Source organism: Plectropomus leopardus, chromosome 20 (genome assembly GCF_008729295.1).
Source record: "Plectropomus leopardus isolate mb chromosome 20, YSFRI_Pleo_2.0, whole genome shotgun sequence".
In the NCBI taxonomy this organism is placed as follows: Eukaryota; Metazoa; Chordata; class Actinopteri; order Perciformes; family Serranidae; genus Plectropomus; species Plectropomus leopardus.
The window spans coordinates 4,518,608-4,524,871 of NC_056482.1; positions in this window are offsets into that span (position 1 = coordinate 4,518,608).

A 6,264-nucleotide genomic window follows, 5' to 3' on the forward strand; every position below is an offset into this window, starting at 1 on the left:
CCATATATTGAAAAATCTCAAATTTTGATGTGTCCAAAACCCGCTTATTATAAGTCACAGAGACTAGCCATACCATTGCATGTTGCAAAAGGGGCACTAAAAAGCCAATAAGTCATCTCATAGCATTTTGAAAAAATGGCCATAAATCGCAAACTTATAGTAAGGCAAAAATCTCAAATTTTGACATGTTCCAAAAATGGCTGTAAACCACTTATTATAGCTCTTAAAGACGCGCCATAGCATAGCAAGTTGAAAACAGGGCCAAAAAAAGCCCAAAAAAGTCATGATATCGCTTGTTGAAAAAATGACCCAAAATTGCAAAAATCTCAAATTTTGTCATGTCCCAAAAATGGCTGGACAGTCCTCATTATAGCTCTTAAAGACGCGCCATAGCATAGCAAGTTGAAAGCAGGGCCAAAAAAAGGCCAAAAAGTCATAATATAGAACGTTGAAAAATTGACCAAAAATCGCATACTATAGTAAGGAAAAAATCTCAAATTTTGACGTCTCAAAAATGGCTGGAAACCGCTCATTATAGCTCCTAGAGACACGCCATAGCATAGCTTTTTGAAAAAAGGGCAAAAAAAAGCCCAAAAAGTCATAATATAGCATGTTGAAAAAATGACCCAAAATCGCATACTATAGTAAGGCAAAAATCTCAAATTTTGACATGTCCCAAAAATGGCTGGAAAGTGCTTATTATAGCTCTTAAAGACGCGCCATAGCATAGCAAGTCAAAAGCAGGGCCAAAAAAAGCCCAAAAAGTAATAATATAGCACGTTGAAAAACTGACCAAAATTCACATACTATAGTAAGGCAAAAATCTCAAATTCTGACATGTCCCAAAAATGGCTGGAAACCGCTTATTATAGCTACTCGAGACGCGCCATAGCATAGCATGTTGAAAAAAGTGCCAAAGAAAGCCCAAAAAGTCATAATATTGCTTGTTGAAAAACTGACCAAAAATTGCATACTATAGTAAGGCAAAAATCTCAAATTTTGACATGTCCCAAAAATGGCTGGAAAGTGCTTATTATAGCTCTTAAAGACGCGCCATAGCATAGAAAGTTGGAAACAGGGCCAAAAAAAGCCCCAAAAGTCATAATATAGCACATTGAAAAACTGACCAAAAATCGCATACTATAGTATGGCAAAAATTTCAAATTTTGACATGTCCCAAAAATGGCTGTAAACATCTTATTATATCTCCTTGAGACGTGCCATAGCATAGCATGTTGAAAAAAGTGCCAAAGAAAGCCCAAAAAGTTATAAAATCGCTTGTTGAAAAATGACCAAAAATCGCATGCTATAGTAAGGCAAAAATCTCAAATTTTGACATGTCCCAAAAATGGCTGGAAAGTGCTTATTATTGCTCTTAAAGACACGCCATAGCATAGCATGTTGAAAACAGGGCCAAGAAAGCCCAAAAAGTCATAATATAGCACGTTGAAAAATTGACCAAAAATTGCATACTATAGTAAGGCAAAAATCTCAAATTTTGACATGTCCCGAAAATTGCTGGAAACCGCTTTTTATAACTCCTAGAGACGCGCCATAGCATAGCAAGTCGAAAGCACGGCCAAAAAAAGCCCAAAAAGTCATAATATAGCACGTTGAAAAACTGACCAAAAATCGCATACTTTAGTAAGGTAAAAATCTCAAATTTTGACATGTCCCAAAATTGGTTGGAAATTGCTTGTTATAGCTCCGAGAGACGCACCATAGCATAGCATGTTAAAAAAAGTGCCAAAAAAAAGCCCAAAAAGTCATGATATCGCTTGTTGAAAAAATGACTTAAATCGCATACTATAGTAAGGCAAAAATGTCAAATTTTGACATGTCCCAAAAATGGCTGGAAAGCGCTTATTATAGTTCTTAAACACGCGCCATAGCATAGCATGTCGAAAGCACGTCCTAAAACAGTCACAATTTAGCATTTTCAAAAACCAGCGAAAACTCGCATGCTATAGTATGGCAAAAATCTCAAATTTTGACATGTCCCAAAAATGGCTGGAAACCATTTATTATAGCTCGTATAGACGCGCCATAACGTAGCGTGTTGAAAACAGGGCCAAAAAAGCCTAAAAAGTCACAATTTAGCATGTTGAAAAACTGGCAAAAAATCGCATGCAAAGTATGGCAAAAGTCTCAAATTTTGACATGTCCCAAAAATGGCTGGAAACTGCTTATTATAGCTCTTATAGACGCGTCATAGCGTAGCGTGTTGAAAACAGGGCCAAAAAAGCCTAAAAATCATATTTTAGCATGTTGAAAAACTGGCGAAAAATTGCATGCTATAGTATGGCAAAAATCTCAAATTTTGACATGTCCCAAAAATGGATGGAAACTGCTTATTATAGCTCGTATAGACGTACCATAGTGTAACGTGTTGAAAACAGGGCCAAAAAAAGCCTAAAAAGTCACAATTTAGCATGTTGAAAAACTGGCAAAAAATCGCATGCTATAGTATGGCAAAAATCTCAAATTTTGACATGGCCCAAAAATGGCTGGAAAGTGCTTATTATACCTCGTATAGACGCGCCATAGTGTAGCGTGTTGAAAACAGGGCCAAAAAAAGCCTAAAAAGTCACAATTTAGCATGTTGAAAAACTGGCAAAAAATCGCATGCTATAGTATGGCAAAAATCTCAAATTTTGACACGTCCCAAAAATGGCTGGAAACTGCATGTTATAGCTCGTATAGACGAGCCATAGCGTAACGTGTTGAAAACAGGACCAAAAAAAGTCTAAAAAGTCAAAATTTAGCATGTTGAAAAACTGGCGAAAAATCGCATGCTATAGTATGGCAAAAATCTCAAATTTTGACACGTCCCAAAAATGGCTGGAAACCACTCATAATAGTTTGTATAGACGCGCCATAATGTAGCATGTCCTAAACAGGGCCAAAAATAGCCTAAAAAGTCACAATTTAGCATATTGAAAAACTGGCGAAGAATCGCATGCTATAATATGGCAAAAATCTCAAATTTTGACATGTTCCAAAAATGGCTGGAAACTATATCTCGTATAGACGCGCCATAGCGTAGCATGTTGAAAACAGGGCCCAAAAAAAAGCCCCAAAATAATATAGCATGTTGAAAAAATAGCGAAAAATCACATTCTATAGTAACTATACCTCGTATAGACGCGCCATAGCGTAGCATGTTGAAAACAGGGCCCAAAAAAAAGCCCCAAAATAATATAGCATGTTGAAAAAATAGCGAAAAATCACATTCTATAGTAAGGCAAAAATCTCAGATTTTGACATGTCCCAAAAATGGCTGGAAACCATTTTTTTTATAGTTCATCGATGCATTCCATAGCAAAGCATGTTGAAAACAGGGCCAATAAAAACCCTCAGTTATAATATTGCTCATTGAAAAAAATGGCCAAACATCGCATACTTTAGTTTTGCAAAAATCAACATGTCCCAAAAATAGTTAGAATGAGCATTTTTCAGCCATTTTTGATCATGTCAAAATCTGAGATTTTTCGCCATACTATAGTATGAAGTGTTTGTATATATTTCGACATCGTTTTCAGTAATTTTTTCAACATGTTAAATTTTGAGAATTTTTTTAACATGTTATACAGTATAATTTTCAGCCATTTCTTCAAGATGCTATATTACGTCATTTTCGGCCTTTTTTAAACATGGTAAACTATGGTGTTCATGTTGTTTTCATCCAATTTTTTCGACATGTTATATCATGATATTTTTGGACTTTCTTTTGACATGCTATACTATGAGGTGTCTCTATATGCTACGATACATGGTTTTCAGAGTTTTTTTGACATATTATACTTTGTTGTTTTTCAGCAATTTTTTCGACATGATACATTATAACCTTTTTGGCCTTTTTTTTCGACATGCTTTACTATGAAGTGTTTCTACAAGTTATTACATTTTGTTTTCAGCCATCTTTTCGACCTGTTATATTAAGATGTTTTTGCCCTTTTTTGACGTTATACTATTACGTACGGCTTAAAACTGCATATTACTAGAACCATCATAGTATAGTATGTCGTCAAAAACATGCCAAAAACATTACAGTATAGAATGTTGTCAAAAAACTGTCAAAAACATCATAGTATATAGTATGTCGTCAAAACCGTAATGGTAAAGTATGTCGTCAAAAAAACAGTAAATGTGTGGTATTTTTACAACTTGCTATACTATTACATTTTATACTATAGTACGGGATTTTTAATGACATGCTACACTTTGGCATTCTACATGGCACTTTTATGACAAAATACATGATGACATTTTGTTTGTCATTTTTTCACCATTTTCTTAAAAAGAAAACAACTAGCTGATGAATCAATAAAGAAACTAATAGTTAGCTTCTTAAAAGCTTCAAATGTCAACATCACTGTGGTGCAAGAGAAAAAGTCAGGCAATCAGCAAAGTAATTAGGATTAATCACCCTCTCAACATCTGTGGAATACAAATGTCAAAGACAAATGGCAATCCACAACAGTTACATTAGCTTCAATAATAAGACTCATAGAAGAGTCGTTTCTTAAAAAGAAGTGTTTTATTTCCTTTTTAACAAAGCCCAATACAGATTTGAAGCAAAACTGGGGAACACTGGTAAATCTCAATCCAATCATCATGTCTGGGACACCCACAAAAAGATGAGCTTCAAATTAAAAAAAGACACCTTAAGTTATCAGAATCAGGGCAAAGAAAATAATGTGCATATTGTCCAAGAACTATTAAAAAAAGAAAATACTTTCTGACAAAACAAATAGGTCATTCCAGCAGCTGTTGGGTAGGTAAATAAGATCTAGTAAAATAAATGTCATCTATGACAGATCTAATTTCCATGACAAATGCTTTGAAAGAACCAATCAAACTTAGACTAAATGACAGTTACTATCAATGTGCTAAAAATGTAATCTTGGAGTAATCAGGTCAAATACATCTAAAACACATTTTAGTAGCTTGGTCAACAGTTCTGCCATGAGGGGAGAATAATACTGAAGACATTAGTAAGCTGACAAATTTCTTCATGTCCAATATCAAATGCATAATTCATTGTCCACATTTCTTTGTTTAACAGGAAGTGACACAAGTGGAGTACAGTTTGCTAAGTCCATTTAACATTTTCCACAAAGAGAAGTTGTGCCAAAGAGGGCAAGAATTAAGAGTCAAATGTGAAAATCAAAAAAATCAAAATTACCTTAGGTTAAGTTTTTCTTTTACAACTAATTTGTTACACAAAGATGTATTAAACAGTTTAACTTGACAGCTGTGCTGAGTACATTTTAGGCTGGGAATAAAAATATCACATCTAAATACTTTTTTTTTGCAGGTTGATCTATGATTGCAAAATATATATTATTAATGGCAGACATTTTGTCATCTGAGTGATCTGTGTTTCACATCAGTTAGACTTAACAAGGGTGATTCATTGGTTGTTCTGGTGACTTTGTTTAAAATATGTTTTTGAATAAGTAATACCAGTCCACTGGGTTTACACTCGTACCGATCACTTGGACTTTTAAAAGCTAGAATATAGATGGAGGGAACAAAAATACAGTTGAGCTGTGGCTATTATTTTCTCTGTCAAGGATTCCACTGGCACATGTTGTCCTTTTTGAAATATGAAATTAAAGACTATCTGAAATGAGCCGATCCACCCATGTAAACACAGTGATTTTCTGATACAGAAAAATACTAAGTGGACAATGTATATTGATCCTTTAACAATATCCATTAGCTGAAAACACCTGTCTGCTTTGATATATTCTTATCTGGGAACATATATATTTTATAACAAAATAAATCTATACTGTTGTTTTCGTGGTGATGGTTAGATAAGGGTTGTACAATCCCATCATCCCATTCTCTGAGTGCTTTCTTTGTCCGTCTCAACAAAGAACTGCATGTAGCTCTGTAAGAAATAGTACTTGTGACTGAAGCAGCTCATATATTCAAAAGGCTCTGCCTGAGAAGAACATTAGTTTGAAGCAAAAAAAAAAGACTAATAAAATACTCATCTTTTCCATCTTTACCAGTTGTTAAAGTAATTTATAATAAAGTGTAAGTTGCTATTATTATCTTTTAAAAATCAGAAGCAGTTTTTTTTTTACTGTATCTTGGCATTTTGACACAAAATATCCTCTTGGATATTTACACAGGAAAAGATACTTTTCAAGCAATAAAACAAGCTTATATTGTGGGTTGCAACAGAATAAAACACAATTCTGAAGAAATAATGGAGAAATGATTGCATAGCAGATCAGAATATAACTA